At 38.2% G+C, this 19,809-nt stretch overlaps 1 protein-coding gene and 1 pseudogene across 6 annotated transcripts in view; one reads left to right on the plus strand and one right to left on the minus strand.

The window, feature by feature from the left end:
* LOC131676869 (mushroom body large-type Kenyon cell-specific protein 1) overlaps positions 1-19,809 on the plus strand; it is a 398,326-nt gene that overhangs the window by 340,796 nt on the left and 37,721 nt on the right. The gene's annotated exons all lie outside the window — the stretch shown is intronic.
* The window catches only part of LOC131676872 (FACT complex subunit Ssrp1-like), a 56,466-nt pseudogene that overhangs the window by 31,684 nt on the left and 4,973 nt on the right, over positions 1-19,809 (minus strand).

Consider the following 19,809-nt stretch of genomic DNA (forward strand, 5'->3'; position numbering starts at 1 on the left):
CGGTGTTGTTCAAGCGCGAAATACACCAGACAATTTTAAGGGCTCGACCTCGACGGTGCAGCCTGCCTCGAGAACCGGGGCTGACCTTTTAAACAAAAAAAACCACAGCACAAAGAAAATTACGCCCGGTTTCATTCCGCTGTCTGTTCTGTCTATCTGCCTGTATGCAGGCTGCAATTTTAATCGAAATATTATCTCACGGAGCGTCTTGATAGTCGATTGCACGCATACCTGTGCATACGTGTATGAACAGCTTACATACCACAACCACCACCCCCCCCAGCACGGGACCGTTTCACATAAATAATAAATTCACCTTTAAAATATTAATCCAATCGATTGGGTTTCGCTGTTTCGCAACTTATTGCCGAGGCTTCGGAGGCCCCGGGGTTGACAGTTGACCCCTGGGAGCCACTGCTAACTGCGAACATGGGCGACGAGTAAACAATTTATCATGATTATTTGACAAAAGCGACTCTCCCTTGACACCCTCCACAGCACAGCAGCGCCTACTTGGATTCCATCCGGCGGGCGGGCGGCCGGTTGAAAACTGTCTTAAGGATAGCACCGACCGACGCAAACACTGCCAATTCTGCTTTAATTATAAAACACCGGCGTCATCACTTTTTGTGTAATCCATTCTCTCTCCTCGGGTGGCATCTTGCAAAACGGCACACCCCGACAGTGTGTATGCGCGCTTCTGTTACCGTAAGGGGAAGGCGTATACGGCGGAGAACGAACCCAACCCAAACTTCACCGTGAAACATCTTGTGTCCTGTATCTAGGTATAGGGAAGGATGTACACGGAGGACGGACGGTTGGCAGGTTGATGCAGTTGGCCTCGGCCTAAAGTTAACTCGGAACCGGCTAGGCTATGCTCCTGATGCTGTTGCTGCTGTTGCTATTGCTGGGAGGCGCACTGTTTCGGGCTGACTACGAGACGCTACTGCCGGTACTCATGTCCATTATAATTATTGTATACTCCCGCGCCGTCTTCCCTTAGTCACCTACCTACACCTACGCGTAGGTCTCGATTGGCGACCATCCAAAATGCTAAACAGTTTTGCGACTCCGGTGCGGGAGTGTGTGACGATAAGAACCGTCAAGTTTGGACAGTCTTTCGAAGTGTATAAGAAGAGATTTTTGATGGTGTCTTCAAGCTTGTTTGGGCTTCTGGTGCTACCGTTAAGATGTTAAGCCGGTGGTGTGGCCAGAAATTTGGCTTAGAGATTTGGTCCAAATATACTTGCTTTACATCATCATTACCATTGTAAACAAATAGTTAAGTTGTTTCGAATTATTAAATTTATCTCCGGAATTACTGGTCGAATTTCTCTGCTCGGCAACCTGTGGCTACATCGTAATATTGTTTTGGGGAATTCAACTCGGTAGCTCGTTCAGTTAGACCTACAAAGACAAGAATTCTATTTCAATCTCTTTCTTCTTACGAATATCTTTATTTATATATCCAAACGTTGCGAAAAGCACACTTTTTAGTCCGCAGACACAGATTGCTTGCCGAACAAGGATTCTTTTCTGGGAATTTCAATTATTTCATGTAATTGTCGCAGCCTATATTAACCAAACGGTAAGAAATATGGAACTAATATGGACGGGTGGTATGTGGTATCTGGCGGGCTAAAATCTCTCGTGGTATGTCAGCCAAGAATTGACCCACTGCACTGGTTTCTGTTCCCATGTCGTAAGAGGCGATTGGCAACAGATGTGGCTGTGGTCTACTAGAAGGTTGATAACAGTCTATTATCTTTCTCGTGACAAACTAGTCTAGAGGCCGTGTGGCATACGGCGGGTTCAAGTATCTCAATCAAGAATTGCTCCACTGGGTTCCAGATTCCATGTCGTAAGAGGCGACTGAAAACAGGAGTCCTCGAGTCGATATGTTTCTACATGCCAAGGAGTGAAATTTTTTTAAAAAATTTCAAGAATTCAGAAAAATTTAAAAAAAGATAAAATATGTAAAAGATGTAAAAAACTGTAAAATGTGTAAAAAATTTAAAAAATGTAAAAGATTTAAAAATAGGTTAAAAATGTATAAAATGTAAAAAATGTTAAAATATCAAAAATGCAAAAAAAAAATAAAAATTTAAAACATTCAAAAAAATTTTAAAAAAAATAAAAAATTAAAAATATGTAAAAAATGTGAAAAATGTAAAAATTGAAAAAATATACAAAATGTAAAAAATGTTAAAAATTCAAAAAAATTTAAGGAAATTTTAAAAGAATAAAATATGTAAAAGATGTAAAAAATGTAAAAAATATAAAAAGTGTAAAAAATGTAAAAAATATGAAAAAGTAATAAATGTATGTAATTAAAAATGTACAAAATGTAAAAACTGTAAAAAATGTTAAAAGTGCAAAGAATTTAAAAAAATTTGAAAAAATTAAAATATGTAAAAGATGTAAAAAATGTAAAAAATCTAAAAACTGCAAAAAAAATTATAAAAATTTAAAAAAATTAAAGAAATTTTAAAAAATTCAAAAAAATTAAAAAATTCAAAAAATAAAAAAAATAAAATTCACATACTTTGAATTTGAAGATGTAAAAGATATGAGAAATGTAAAAAATTTAAAAAGCTTACAAAATTCAAAGCAATTTAAAAAAATTAAAAATGTAAGGTATATTAAAGACAAAAGATGTGAAAAATGTAAAAAAAAAATCTGAAGAATGCAATTTTTTTTAAAAATTTAAAAAATTTCAAGAATTCAAAAAACTGAAAATATAAAGTATGTAAAAGATACAAAAGATGTGAAAAATGTAAAAAATCTAAAAAATGAAAAAAATGCAAAAAAATATAAAAATTCAAAATTTTTAAAAAATTTAAAAGAAATTAAAAAATAAAAAAAAATTAAAAATTTAAAGTTACATACAGATGTAAAAGATATAAAAAATGTAAAAAATCTAAAAAATGTAAAAAAAATAAAAAATTTAAAGTTCACAAAATTTAATTTTTTTAGAAATTCAAAGCAATTTAAAACAAATTAAAAATATACGGTATGTAAAAGATAAAAGATGTGAAAAATGTAAAAAATCTAAAAAATGCAAAACTTTAAAAAATTCAAAAAAAATGAAAAGAATAAAAAAATGAAGCAGAATAAAAAAATTAAAAATGCAAAGTATGTAAAAGATGTAAAAAATGTAAAACATGCAAAAAATGCAAAAAATTCAAAATATTCAAAAATATTCAAAACAAATTTAAAATGTAAAGTATGTAAATGATATAAAAGAAGTAAAAAATGTAAAAACTATAGAAAATGCAAATTTTTTTTAAAAATGTAAAGTATGTAAAAGATGTGAAAAATGTAAAAAAAGTAAAAAAAACTTAAATTCAAAAAGATAGCAAAAATTTAAGGTATGTAAAAGATGTGAAAAATGTAAAAAATGGATTTTTTTTTTTAAATTTAGAAAAATTTAAAGTATGTAAAGGATGCGAACAATGTAAACAATGTAAAAAATCTAAAAAATGTCAAATATGCAAAAAAATGAAAAAATTCAAAAAAATTTAAGGTATGTAAAATATGTAAAAAATGTAAAGAATGTAAAACTTATAAAATATGTAAAAAATGCAAAAAATCCAAAAAAAAAATGCAAAAAAAAATTAAATAATGTAAAATTTAAATGTATGTGCAAAATGTAAAATACGTTAAAAATGCAAAAATACAAAAAAAAATTTATGTAATGTAAAAAATGCACAAAATGTATAATATGTTAAAAATTCAAAAATACAAAAAATGTATGTAATGTAAACAATGCACAAAATGTATAAAAAATGTAAAAATTGTATGATATGAAAAAATGATAAAAACGCAAAAAAATTAAAAATTTAAAAAATTTGAAAAATTAAAGAAAAATTAGAATATGTTAAAAGATGTGAACAATGTAAAAAATATAAAAATGTAAAAAAATTGAAATATTTTAAAAATGTGAAAAATGCCAAAATTTCAAAATGTTTTAAAAATTAAAACATTTTTAAAATTTGATAATGTAAAAAAGGAAAAATATGTCAAAAATGTTTGTTTCGAAAATTTGGAAAAGTCCCAGAAAGGAGAATTTTCCATCAGTTTTTTTTTTCAGAAAATACCAACTCTGGACGTTTCTTGCATTACTCGAACCATTGGTATCAAAAATCGACTTCGATTTCTGGAATTTCCTAGGCTATTTTTCACAAGTGGAAATTTTTGAACTTTGCCCAATTAACGGCACCATATAATCATGCCCTATTGATTTCCTATTTTTTTCTGGAGATCCTCGCCGATATTCTGAAACTTTTGCGGTGTGTCTATTTTGAAAATTCAGGATAACTATTTTTATTGGCACATCCTCGTTGATGGGCATCCTATGGGCGGTGCTAATATCGCAACATTATGTTCGCTCGCGGGTCCAGTAGGCATAATCGGCAGTGATGCAAATACCCACCACATAATTTGAGGCAGCCCAGATATCAATTTGAAAGGCACTGAATTGATGGTGTATTTAAGTAGCACAAGTTTGCATAAGCTCAATGTAGGAAACCACTCAACATTTGCACGATCTGGCAGAGAAGAGGTGCTAGATGTAACTCTCCGCTCTGACGGTATTATGCATGATGAGCTCGTACCGTCGTTATCTGATCATAAGTACATCGTCTTTGATCATTTAAACGTCTAGATGTAGCAACCTTTTGCGGTTCTGCTGTGTGATATAATTCAATTTGGAAAAAAAATGGATGTAATTGCGTGGACTTTGCTAGATTGTAAATTCCCACACTTTTTGGTGAAACCGTTGATGTGTGTAGATCCTTGTCGGATTTTCAAAGAATCCAAAATTGAGTCATTTCCCATAACAGCAGGTGTGAATACTGGTAGTTGGGAGAAGCGTGATCCTTCTATTTTCCTAAAAATGGGAATAAAATTTGATAAAAATCAAAGAAAAGATGCATAATCACAAAGGTGCTCTTTTCACCAATGTTTCGGCTCAGTCTTCGAGTCAAAATACTTATCGAGTGCAAGCAAGATTGGAAAAAGGTCACTATTCGATTGCGCTGAAGAATGATCTGTTAAAAGATCTTCACGGGTGTCTCTTTTCAATCCCTCTTAACTCATTCATCCTCAGAGGAATTCCACGAAGATCCGTCCGAAAATCTTTAAAATCGTGACTGCCGTCTTAGATTTCTACGAAACTTTACCCGGTTAACCGACATGGAAGACTAAACATTTTCCCCACCAGTAGGATTATTTTGACTCAAGAGCAGTTTTTTAAAGGGGCGTAGTTTTCAACGTGCATTAATTTAAAAAAAATTGTTGTTCAATTACTGCATTTTATACAGCAAAACTTTCTGAGAACACTTTTCACAAAATCAAAAATGATAGGGTAACGCGAATAACTTTTAAAAAGGGCATAATCACACGAATTAACTGTGTTTATTGGAACTAAATTTATAATTCTCGAAAACTATCGCATTTTGGAGGGTTTTTGTTAGATGCATTTTGATTCAAAACGATACGTAGAATTACGTTCTGTAATAAAATTACAGTTTTGTATAGCAATCAGTATGCAATTTAAAAACATGTATAAAATTATAATTAGAAAAACTTTTTTACCGATAAGTTCTCCATCATACAATTACATTCAAAATGTTTCTTTTCTCCTTAGGTTTTTGTTGACAAAATATAAAAAATCACACAAAATGGAGTTTTTTGCAATTTATGTTTTTAACACAAATTTTTATTTTTGTGAAAAATGACAACATTTTTTTCAGTGTATGTTTTTTTCTTACTTACATTCATTCTCAGAAAGTTTGGTATATAAAATACAGTAATCGAACAAAAAATGGAATAATTGAACGTTGAAATGTCTTCGCCCTTTTGAAAAATTGCTCTTGTATCCTTATCCTTTTCTCCTTAGGTTTTTGTTGACAAAATATAAAAAATCAGACAAAATGGTATTTTTGCAATTTATGTTTGTATCACAAATTATTTTTGTGAAAAATGACAACATTTTTTTCAGTGTATGTTTTTTTTTCTTACAGATATATTCATTCTCAGAAAGTTTGGTATATAAAATACAGTAATCGAACAAAAAATGGAATAATTGAACGTTGAAATGACTACGCCCTTTTGAAAAATTGCTCTTGTATCAAAATATTGCAATTCTCAGAGAAAATCATGGAGATTCATAAACCGAATCGACGATGGTCATATTTTTTTGGTCGACCGGTTTCTCATGGGATTTCTCCCCAGGTTCAGTGGGTTTGGCTTAAGGTATGGTATTAGTTGGTTCTCTCCGGATAACGAACAAATATGAATCGCGCGATTTGAGCTAGTCGATCTTGATTCCTGATAGACCTACGAAAACAAAAAAAAATTCAATCTCTTTCTTCTAACGAATATCTTTATTTATACATCTAAACGGTACAAAAAGTACATTACTTAGTCCGAAGATATAGATTGCTTGCCAAACAAGGTTTCTTTTCTGGGAATTTTAACTATTTCATGTAATTTTCTCAGCTTATATTAATCAAATGGAAAGAAATCCCAATATGGAACCGGCTCTTGTTAACGCCTTTTAAATAATTATTAAATCTATCATTCATAAAGCTTCTAATGATTTCTCTGTTTGGACTACGATTGTATAATTCTAAATTTTGACACTACATTTAAGCAACATTTATCGAACAACTAGTACGAAATATAAATAATTTTTTAGTGAAACGTTCAACATATCCCACTAAACTTCTTACCGGGTCGCGTTACTGAAATTTTGAACGTTGTCCCTACATCAACCGAAAGAAACTGAATAATTTCGTTCTTGCGAGAACGATTTTGTAGATTGGAATGGAATTAGTTTCGCATAAAATTCTATTGAATCGCAAGATATTCCAACACTCGGTTGAAAAGTTGTATTTATTCCACAAACCGCAACCTAGTCCATATGTCCCCAAGGGCATCCGCAGTCTGCCGTTGAATCGTTTGCTTAATGCATGCAACGATCTACTCATTGAGGAACTAACCAAAGCTGCACCGACCCCGGATCAACCAATCACACACACACACACACACACACTCAGCACCAGACCAATAATCAATCTGACAGTTCGCTTCGGCGAACCTTCAGTAGACGAAACCACGCTCCAAGACCTTCATCGTTTGGCCTATCTCTTAGTTGCCCCAGCCCCCGTGTAAGTGTGTTTGTTCTAACCGAACCGTGGAAGCTCGAGCGGAAAACCAAGTAGGCATGAGGCATGTAGAACTGTCAAGAATGCACTATTGAGTAACGTTGCAGAAACAAAACAAAAAAAAAAATACAACAACACCAGTAAGCCCCGCACGGCCTAAGCAATCCAAGCAGGCCAGTCAGCAAGCGTAAAATATCTATTCTCTGTCCGACCCCACCAAACACCCCCTTCCGATCGACCAGCTAGCTGCTGCCCACAAATATTCAACACTTGTTCGAGTAACAGAGCTCCAGAAGCAGTCAACCAGAGCCAGTGCACGTTACATATTTCGCAAATTCAATGCCAAATAAACCGTGCGCATTTACTATTGCCGCGCTGCACACCTTTTACCGCCTCCAGCCCTTTCCACCCCTTGTGCATTGAACACAACAAAGCTGTCGAATAAACCACATTAGAAAAAAAAAATGTGGAGAATAGATCTTGCTACCGCAAAAGCCCCCTCCTACCGGTTTCTGACCATCGCCTTCAACCCCTTCTTCACCTCGCGGTTGACTCTGAAACTGGAAACTACTTTTTCCTCTCGGGTTTTATTTATTTAGTTGTTATTCTTTTGTTAGTATGCTGCTGCTGCTGCTCCTGCTTGCTATTTCAACGCGATCCGAGTTCCTCGCCCAGTTTTTATTTTTCGCGCTGCCGGCCGTGAAGAAGACGAAGACGAATAATGAAAAAAAAACTCGCTCACCCAGGCTATACGAACCGACCTAGGATGACAGGGAACTACTTACTGCCATGCCAGGTCAAAACTTGGGTGCAGTCTCTGTTCTAGCTGGAAATGGTGTCGTACCTACCAATAACCAAGCAACCACTGTCACTGTGACACCGGCGTGTGTTTGCTTCGATTAGAGGGTGACGCGTTTCCTTTTGCCTGCAAACGATGACAGTGGTGGTGGTGCAAGTCAAGGGGTCCATCATTTCGATTAAGTTCGATTCTTTTGTTTTTCACTGGTAGCAGGAGTTGGGGTGGAGTGGACAATTGATGCCCTACAAATACACACATACGCTCAAATTAAATAACCGAATGAACCATATAATCAAATCAAAAGTATGCAGTTCGTTTGGAACATTCCGGCTGGGGAACACCAAACGGAACGCACATGGTTACGAAGAATGAGAAAAAAACAACTCATCTCACATCAATAGAGACGCGGATGTTAGGGAATAATTAACTCTTTAGCGTTCAGATTCTGCAAATTTTTAAGGTTAGAACCAATTTCATACTTGCGAAAAATCACGCAGGACTAAGGACTTGCTCAGAAACACAAATAGTTTTTTCGTTTTTTTTTTGTAGCTAGCGTCAATCCGGCGCTAGAGCTTAGTCCTGTCACTAAGTCAGTGTCGGATTCTGATGAGACGAAGTCGAAACGCAAATTCCAAAATTAGTTTAACTTCGTAATCGTTTGTTAGCAAGAAATTGTTTCTAATAATTCAAAGACATTTAAAATGAAGCGAGAAACGCCAATCAAATATTTTCTCAAAAACTCAGAACAAATCGTTTCCGTGCAACTAAACATGCGTAATTTTTGTTTACTCATTTGAGCTAATATTGTCAGATTCATTTTGTTCAATTTCAAATGCAATCTTCAAACAAATCAATAAACCTACAAACAATTCACAGCCAGGATAATAGTTCCAAGGCTCCTTTCTCCGCGAAGTAGATTTTTTTCCGTGCTCCATAAAAATAAACAAAACAATTATTCGTAAATAGCGATAGGCTGGGAACACGGTATGGACTGAGTCGGGGGTTTGCTGACAAACTGCGAGAATACTTAAATCCGGTTCGATTATCGTATTTAAAATGCATGAAGTTGACTCCCGTCGTGAAATTGCTGGATGGATCCCGTCGACGATGGGCAGTCGTTTTGGGATTTAAGATGTCAGCGGAACTGAATTCGAGTCGATTTCGATTTCGTATATATGGCGATCTGACGTCGGTAATGTAGTGTTTTTCATTTTTTTTGTAAATAACTGTATTTGTCAAACGTCGGTGTCTATATTTCCAAAAAATAGCGGGTCAAAATTTTTACACCTGTATTACCGACGTTAGATCGTCGATAATGCCTTTTTCGCATTGTGAGGATGTTGATGCGAAAAATGCGTCTAAACTACATCGCACGAAACTACTTCCTCTACAATCCTTCCTCGTTAAAGGAAATCAGGAATCAGTAGTGTCTGGTTCGAATGGCACGTTCCCCATGTTGGTAAATTTGCGCCTTGCCATCATTTCCCTGATGGGAAGGATTGGGGAAGTGGTAAGGTTAGGGATAAGGAAAATAACGACACAAAGAACAGATGATACGGAAATATTCTTCACTATCAAGAGAATAAACACACTTCTCGATGGGCGCATATATTAACACCCCCGAGTGAATATTGAGATAACAGAACGACAGCGCCCCCGAAGAGATGTTGTCATTCAAATTCGGTTTAAACCGATTTAGGTTTAAAAACTTTCGCCGTGACTTTTCTTGAAGCCATGGTTTAGTTTATAAACCTTATCCGCTAGAAATTCCAGCGCATGGTCGTCGATACTGAAGATTTTTTTCTTTGCATTTTTTGAAAGATATAAGTGTCTACTATATATCAAAAAGGTTTCCACAGGCCATTTTCCGAAGCGGTGTCCTGACCGCCATGGGATGCTCTCGTGTCGAGACGCACGCTTCAGGTAGAAGCCTATTCGTGGCATTATTCACGTTCCCAGAATGCTTCACGTTGCACAGGTCTCGAGAACATATTTCAAGGCATGATCTGTAGAGGGCACTACTGCGGTCGCAGACTAATCGTGAGTTATCAAACAACCACAGAAAACGGTGATAAACGAAAAGTTTTGGTCAAAATTGTTAAAGCCATATTTTAGTAATATTCGAATCGCCATTTTTATTTTTTTATTTTGAACTTGAGCTTGTGCGACCGCCCCTGGCTGCTACTCGGTTATCGATCTGGACTAGTTGAAGTTGCACAGGGAATAAGTAGATAATTATTCTTGGCAGTAGCGAAACATCTTTCAACGAGCAAATCCTGGTAATCCTAAAGTGTTTTATTGATCAATACCGGCACCGGCCAGGCCCGAACGTAGATCGCGGAAGACAAGGGAAGGAATTGTTAGTTCGATACTTGCTTTTGCTAGAGGCCGCATATACTACTGCGCACTCAGCAAGTATCATGGGAGGAGGATAGTTGTTAATATAGAAGTTGGATTTTACTTCTTCTTTACCGACACCAGAGAGGTGACTCCACTATCTGAACTTGAGATATCGATCCATCAACTCATGGACCGGGGACCAACGGCTTTACTTCCTTCCGAAAGAAGACGCATGAAAAGAAGAAAAATCTCAGCGACCTCGGCTGGAATTGAACCCAGGCCAACTGGAATGAGTGGTGGTCACGCATACCACTCAACCACCGGCGCCTTCAGTCTGACATCTAGCGATGCTAACAATAAGCCAATTTCTACGACACCAGCCAACGGAAGCTCTTGAAGACGAGCGCAGTCGTCGATATTATAGACTACAAGGTACTACTTGTTTTCATCCACAACCAAAACCAGGAAGATAGCATCGTTGAAGAATACCACAAAAAATAGTGGCCCCATGCTGCTGCCCTGTGTGAGACCAGATTTGCTCGAAAACTACAAAGAGACACAAAAACCAAACTACACACGTAGGACTCTATTACGTAAGTAAGAACTCAGTCATCCGAAAAAATTACACGACGCACCAAACCTAGCCATTTTTATAAACCTTCCGGCAGTCGCGCTAGTGCACTGAGTGCACGCAGCTCTGAAAATCGAGCGAAATTGCCTTAGGGCACCAGCGGGTGCTCGTTCAGTGTGTCATTTGCGCGACTTCCGGAGGGTTAAAAGTATTCGATGGTCAATTTGATCAAAATCCGGTGGACTCGACATGCTAGTACAGCAATTGAGGCTATGGATTGACACTGCGAAAGGACGATAACCGAATCGGATAATCAGTGATGACGAGCGAGCAATATATCACAAACTCAGCAACGAGAAGCTTGATTTCTGTTGTAAGTAGCGGTTTCCCTACTACTTGGAATCTTGTTTGCCCGGCTGACCCTAAATACCAGGGCGGCCATGATACCTGAATTCAAAAACTTATCGTAGTACCGACTTCTTTTTTTTCTAATGGCCTATATTGATTACAAAAAGACAGACGGAATATAGGAAGACGTTCAGACTAAATTCAAACTAAATTGCATCACCAAAATAAGCGCTAGAAGTTTTGTCATTCTAATTACACTGCCTGGCCCAGTGTGCAGTGTCTAAATAAGTGAGGTCATTACCCTCCGATTCGATCCATCCATCCATCCACCGCTGCCAGGAGAGCTGTACTGCACACTTTTTCAATTCCATGTTGAAGAGTTTTTTTCGCCCGAACCTTATTTCGTGCCAACCACGTTTCACATTCAAGATTTCAACATTCGTGTGCTGGTGGAGGAAGGGGAACTGGCGGAAGCACCGATTTCGGTGCTACAGTGTAAACCCCGTAGATTGCAACTGTCTATACAACCCCAGAAGTCCGGGAACCAGTGACAAACGGAACAGTTTGCATAACGCTCCGTGCCTTGGCCATGTGGCGTACGTACGAACGAACGTACGGTACGTATGCTCACCGCGCCTCACTCGCACATATGCCGTAATGGTGCATCGATACCTCGAAAAAAAACACGTAAATAGGGAAGGGAAAACACTCCATTATTATTACAAAACATACTCATCAAAATTTTAAACTATGCCGAAGAAGAGCTAGAGAGGAAACCTAACCTCTAAAGAAGGAAGCAGAAAGGAGTCCCCGTCCCATGGATGAGTGTGCATGTGATGTGTGTCATTGTGAGTGATGGTTGCACACACGAAAAAAAATGCAACCAGAAATCTTGCGCGTTTTTTCAAAACGTCATATCTGCAATGAGTTACTCTCTGTTTATACTTTCTCTTTCGATTTTTACGGCGTCACTATAACACTTTTCACTTATTTTACAGTACAGATCGAAAGACGGTGGTTTTAACTAGCATATTATGCAAAGAGCTGAGGGATAAATGTTAAAGTGACCGCATTATTAACAGAAGAGAAAGTAAACAAAGAGAGTAACTCATTGCAGATATGACGTTTTGAAAAAACGCTCAAGAAATAAGCAAGCTTAGGAAAAACTGCAATTACCAGGTTGAAAAACGCAAAATAAATAGCATCAAAATCTCCTCCGCCACTCCTTGGAGGATGTCGGCACATTGCACTCGGCAGTCCCCCTTTTGACTGCAACCAAAGTTACGGGCTCCCGTTAAATTGTTTCGAAGTTTGCGAAACGTCACAGAATTTGCCTAACTCAGTAAGCATTGATACTAGATCTGCGCGAGAGAGAAAAAAACATTCCAAATTTGACAAACAAATGGATTCTAGGACGATCAGGTTTCATAACCTCAAATTCACGGATCGCGTAGATAGGATGACAAAAACTTTCCATAGACTAAGAGAGAGAGAGAGAGATGGAGAGACACACACAGAGAATTGCATAACATGTTTACATTCCTAACCTCGCAACGGCAGCCGTTTCGCCCAAACAAATGACCGTACACACAGTCAGTCACTGTTTCCGAAGAAAACAGTCTTTGAAAAATTGAAGAGACTGCACTAATGCCACGCACCTCCGCGTGGCCTACCAACCACCCCCATCGTTGTTGTCCCTGTCGTCGTCGTCGTCATCGTCATCGTCAGCGTAGCGCATGTTGTATTATTTTATGAAGAAAGAAGCGTGTGTTTCTGACTTCTGATACTCGATGGTCGGGAAGGGGATGTGTCCACCCGGGGTCCGCGGAGGAACTGCCATATGCAAATAAATTTCAATAAAAAATTGCATCGGTCCCCCCTGTGTCCCGTTTGCCGTTGTCGGAAGGTTGCTGGAAGCACAACGGTGGGTAAGGATAAGGCGAGGTGAGGCAAAATTTGAACTTCGAACGAAAAGATGCGAACAGGAGAGGGTGGGGGTAACGGCTTCTAAACCCAACCACAAAGTGATTGGCGGTGGCGGGCGCGTGTGTAACCTGCGGACGAGAAGGAGGAAGAGTAGGTAAGGACACGGCGAAAATATGAGTGTGGTGCGAGTACACACATTACGGTGCAAAACCGAGAGGATGCATTTTTGCATTGCGGTGTGGATGGGTTGGGTAAGGGTAGGTGGGGATATGGTAGAAAGGGCACTGGAGTGTGTTACAGCGCACCACAGCCTACTACTACCTACTGCCGCGTGGAATATGGCCAGAGTTCACCGAAAAAATGCACAGAATAGGAGAGACAGGGCACGGGGCAGTTTGTCGAGGTCCCCTTTGGGGAAGAGGTGAGCGGAGCTGTGTGTTACGAAGAAGTGCAATACTGTTTTGTAAATAAAGACTCGTTTAATGCATTTGATATTGGGTGTTTCTGCGTTTTTCTCTTTCTCGAGGCCGGATTTACATGCACTTGTGATGAATTGTTTCTGCGTTACTTTAGCAAGTAATGGATCAGCTTCGGAGCCGTGAACATAGTTTTGGAAGAGCGCTTTTTTGTCTTCAACATTTAAAAAAAAAATCAAAACTATTTTTCAGCCCAAGCAAACATTTGGAGCAGAGCTTGTCCTTTATTTTCGCAGCTGATTCGGCGTGTACAGGACATTGCACTGTAATGATCCTAGTGACAGAAAGAATCCTTTCTGATTGCGACTCGAACACACGATAACTGGTTTATGTGACCAGTGCCGTACCTTCTGAACCGACGGAGTAGGGCTATTTCAATATTAACAAATTTAAATAACAAATGCTAATTTTGTAATAATAGCCAAAATATCAAACATTACTTAACCTAACCATATAAGTCTAAAAAAATCCAAGATCGCAAAAAATAAAAATTAAGTTGTTGAAATTGTCACGGTTGAAGCAAAATAATATTTTTATTTTTCAGTTCTGATAATTATATTATTTCTATACTGTTTTCAAAAAAAAGCATGATCTGGCTAGCAATATGTAATTGCGGAAAAATATCCGCTCCATTTTTTGCAGTAAGTGCAGATATCACGGACGGAGAGGTTGGGATTCAATTTGAAACAGTTGACAACTCGCTTCGTCATTTTTGTCGCCTCCGGCCTTCGATTTCTGCCCCGATCCAGTCTTCCTGACTGTCGATAAACGTTGTCCGAAAACTTTTGTTACGTTTGTGATTGTTGAGTTGGCCACATGCAACCATTTCGCCAATTTGGCGCGTGAGTGGTTCGGATTTTCGCGATACGCCAGCAAAATTTTGCTTCGTTGCCATCTTCACAACTGAAGAACAAATGTCAAAATCGAACAGTAGGCATGATGCTAAACACATATATCTTTAAAATTAAGGCTGTGCAGGTTTTGTTTAATACACGACAAATAAAAATACGTCAAGTTGAAGTTGATCAATTTTTGATCATAACACGTTTTAGATGCAGTTCAAAACGTTATTTAAATTTCCTCCATTAAACATTAAGAAGTGTCGGAAAATCGTTTTGGAAAATGACAGCCATTTGAAGCTGTCTAATAACATGAGTAGTGCCGATAACAGGCTACTAGTTTTGGCTACAGTTCTACATTAATGCACTTTAATAGCGTTAGTAAAACGGAAATCAGGTTGTCAATCTTTGCACTGTAATAGCAAAATATTTCGCTTTTCTTGGCACTATATCAGCATTAAATCAGCATATATCGCTAAAAGCAGATATAAGGCTGAAATGCTTTTTGGATAGTTGCAGTTTGGACTACAGGACTAAGCACGAGCAAAGAGGGTTCAAGATTGCAAACAAGGGATGGAAACTGGCCACATAATTATACCAACGAGTTGATTAAATCACAATTTTAGAGCGCGATTCTAAAAAGCGATTAAATGTGCGATTTTTCAGTAGGCGTAAACAACGGTTCACCTATGCCCAAGCCAGTGCTATACGCTAATAAAGATATCAACAAATAAGAGTCGCCCTTCATCTATTCACCTTTTTATTGTGATGAGTGAGAAGGCTCGGTTTCAAAATGAGAACACACTTCGGTTCCACACAGTGGTTGGCGATTCTGTTCACTAGGTGAAAGAGTTTTTGAAGATAAATGAGCTCAAGCTTACGGAAGCCATCGCTATACAGTTGCATCACGTTCGAAATTCTGCGCCGATAAAGTTAAAAAGTTTATATTGATCAGAAATCTTTAACCTAAACTTTAAAGACTGAACCAACTACTTCCAAACCAATAGCCTATGTCATATACCAGTAAGTCCAATATACATGGGCTACAGCTACTCCTGGATGCGCCTACGCCGAATGGAGTAGCCTCCTTCACTGGACTCGATCCTAGGTCAGTCGCTTCCAGTCGCCCTGAACTTTAAGCGCCCTTAGGTCCTCTTCAACCACACAAAGCCATCGTGTACGTGTCCTGGCACGAAGCCGACGACCTCTTCCGGGCTCCCTATTGAATAGTGTCTTCGCTTGACTCTCATCCGGTATTCGGACCACGTGTCCAGCCCATCGCAGTCTGTCGTGTTGTATCAGCTTCACAATATCCGTCTCTTTATATACTTGGTATAACTGGTGGTACTCTGAACGCTCTACGGTCGGCTTTCTTTAACGTCCTTGCTTCATGACCGTATAAAGCCACCGGGAATATCAGGGTCGTATAAAGAGCGAATCTCGTCATCGTTCGCAGACTGCGTGACTTAAGCTGGTTACGAAGACGGTTAATAAGCCCTATTTGCAGCTGCAATACGCCAGTTCACCTCGCGGGTAACATCGCTATCGCACGTCACTAGAGTTCCAAGGTACATAATTTCAGCTACAATTTCGAATACTACTACCGACGTTGCTTACCTGCGACCTTGTACTTGTACTAGTCCAATTCTCGCTGTCTAACTCTTAAAAGGCACAAATGCCTCTTCCACGGCACGTCGATCGATCCCAACAGTATCAATATCGTCCGCGAAGCCCAGAAACATGTGCGATTGTGTGACGATGGTACCACTCCTCTGCACACCAGCTTTCCTAATCGCTACCTCGAGCGCTATATTGAACAGTAGATTCGACAGGGCCAGCTGTTCATCCGTATTAGTTTCGCCGGAAAACCATGTTCTAGCATAATTTACCATAATTCGTTTCGTTTCACTGAATCGTACGTAGCCTTGAAATCTATGAGCAGACGATGTGTCTGCAAGTTGTACTCCCGGAATTTATCGAGGATTTGTCTTAGGTTAAACATTTGATCCGTCGTTGATTGGCCCTCACGGCTTGGTATTCGTCTATCCAATTAGCAGGCACTTCTTCCTCCCATATCCTCAACATAATATGGTGTAGGACTGCATATAGTTGCTCACTGCCGTGTTTAAGAAGTTCAACCGGGAGTTGGTCCTTTCCCGCAGCTTTGATGTTTTTCAGCTCCTTCATAGCTTTTCTAATTTCATCTAGTGTCCAAGTGCAATATACAAATAAGAATATACTAAAGTCAAATACCAACGTACAAAGCAATCGATTTGCCAACTACGATATGCCTGTCCATATTCAAGTTTTCTATATAATCGCACAATTCCAAAATTTTATCCGGATGTATAGTATATATTCAGTACAAATTACATAATATATGATTAAAAAAAATTCATTAAATTTTTTTAATTAAATCAAAATTCAGTTTGATAGACAATCCACGACTTGATTCGAATTGCTCAAAATTCTTTACCTACGAAAAACCAAACACCGACTCAGTAAACCGTCCATTTTAAACTTGGCCGACGAGCGGTTCAAACAGAAGCCTTCATCTGGATACCACACACACAAAAAACAGATTGTTTAACACAACTCCTGAATAGAAGCCAACAGGAACGATCAAAGGAAAATTCGACCGACGAAAAAGAACCATGCGCCTACTCATCATCAGCATATAAGTAGTAGTTGCAGAGGGGAATTTGGCCAAATAAACTTAATTTATTTGTTTTCCCTTTTTTATTTCGATTATAGAGCTTTTAACCTAAAGGTCATTCACCTCTTCGTGTTAGAAAAATCTCTTATGAAAAATTTCTAACTCTATGTACGGGTTCGGGCTCGAACGCAGGTGCGCTACGTACAAGGCAATCGATTTACCAACTACGCTACGCCCACCCCATTTTCCGTTTTTGTTTTATTACGAAAAACCGAAATTATTGATTGAAACAACTTGGCCGCCCTGTCAGCTAGGGTCAACCAACATTTACAAATTGCTACTTAAATCATAGAAAGAAATTATGACAATGAATCGCCCCTTCTTTTCAGGGAAGCAAATTGATGATTTTTTCTCCTGAAAGTGAGATGAAGAATTTATTTCTCGTAAAGTTATAGATTGCGAGTTAGTGTCTTCCATAAGATTGTAGTGAATACTGCTACAAGAAACTTTGGCGACGGTGAACTGTTTACCAAGAATTTGTAAAGGTTCAAAGTGCTCAAGAAGCTGTTATCATCAATAAAATACATAACTTGGCTGAACAGACTTATGCAATTCATTGAACAGTTTTCGATTTATTCGTTCTTTTAAATGAAAAGTTTGCCTACTTGATACTCAAATCAATCTTGAACAGGCGAAAATGGGTTGACCACTCAATATGCATTGGGAAGTACAAGAAAAATGTTATAAGATCCTTGGGACAGAATTTAAAAGAAAAAATAATCAACAATTTAATATTTTGATCCGAAAATTATTCATTTAAGCCGAATAAATACAGAGATGGTGTCTTTGGCAGTAGAAATATTGGCGAAGACACCAGCTATCTATCTTTACTGGTACAGAGCTTGTTGCACTGGTGCAAGCCCTACGCTGTTTGAACCCGCTGTAGAATTAGCTCGAAAGCCGGTACATGAGAGAACCTGCAGGTCGTGCTGCTTGGAAGTAATTAATTCCAGAAGCTTCCCAGACCCTGGAACCTGTATCTGCTTATTCTCAAAGTACGCTGTGTACTTATGACAATCAGACTCCCACGTGTCAGTACGGTAAACAATCAGCACATTACTATTGTCCAACCAGTGACACCTGCTAAACCACCAGTACCGGCACCGCCTTTTGGGACCGTCCATAAATGACGTAGCATTTTTTGAGCGATTTTTAACACCCTCCTCCCCCATCATAACATTTCGTCACAAACCTCTAAGTACCCCCCTAGTAATTACGTAGCTTGACGGTAACTCTTCCCCCCCTTGTCCCCGTAAAATTGAAAAAAAACGATGTTAGTTTTTCCCCTTTAAAAAAGCTACGTAGCATGCACATGACCCCCTACCCCCCTGTCATCACACATCATCACAAAATACAAAACTCCCCCCTCCCCCATATAATGCTACGTCATTTATGGATGATCCCTTTTCGTAATTCTACAAAGAGCTCGAAACGGTTTGCGTACAGTTTTTGAGAGCGTAAAAATATTTGTGTGAACTTTTTTTATTTCGCCTCTTTTAGCTTGAAAATATCGGTATTTTTGTGACTATCGTAGTACTATCATAAGGCAGCATACCTTCCCACTATGCCAGATTGGACTAAACTAGACAGGATAGAACTATACTGGACCAGATTAGACTGGAGTAGATGAACTGGTGAACTGAAACGGACTGAATTAGACCAGCCCATACTATGCTAGACTAGAACAGCCTGGGCAAGATTAAAATAGACTTGACTGGACTAGATTAGATTAAACTGGGTCGACATTAAATTAGAATGGAATATATTAGAGTGAACTACACTGAAATAAACAGAACTAGAGGTCTAGACAGAGGCACATATATGGCTAGACTAGACAACATGCCATAGACTGGATTTCCATGGAAAAACTACAAGGGGCAGCCCTATGGGGTTGCACGAACTGTAGACGTAGGACTATACTACTTAATGTAAAATATTTATTTTCTTAGTACTTAGTGTGTGGGAAAAAAACCCGGACCGGTGAAGAAAAATCAAATTTTAGACAATATAATCACATCTCATGTATAGACCAAGCTTTCTAGTTGTTCTCAAACAGATCCTAAAAGTTCAAACACCCATGGATAACCCCAAGTTTGTAGATGTGTTTCGATGCCACAGGATTGTAAAATGGTTAATATTACGTCATGAAAATTCAATTCTTCCGTGACAATTTTTTTTTCTGCAAAATGCCCTGTGTCTATGCAAAGCTCATGATTTGTTGGAATATTAGCATTGATCGGAAAATGCTTTCCAACACTGCGCATTGCATACATACAGGACATTTTGCAGGTCACCAGAAGCTGTTCATTTTACCACCGCCACATGTTCATTTTACTCATTCTCTAACATGTCTCATTTTTGGACATGTTTACAAATCAAGAATCATGTTTGAAAAAATGTGTTTATGACGAAGTATTTTTACCAGATATGTACAGAACATGTCTAACAAGAAACATATAATGTGATTGTAATATCTCATTCACTTATTAGTTAGAAAATAATGACTTAGCTTAACGTGTTCATTTTACCGCCAGTTCCCTTACCTACCAACACATTCGCCACAAACATTGAACCCAAGCGCATAATGCAAAATGAGTCAACGCTGATGATGATGGGTAGAGC

This window comes from Topomyia yanbarensis, chromosome 1 (genome assembly GCF_030247195.1).
Source record: "Topomyia yanbarensis strain Yona2022 chromosome 1, ASM3024719v1, whole genome shotgun sequence".
Lineage (NCBI taxonomy): Eukaryota > Metazoa > Arthropoda > Insecta > Diptera > Culicidae > Topomyia > Topomyia yanbarensis.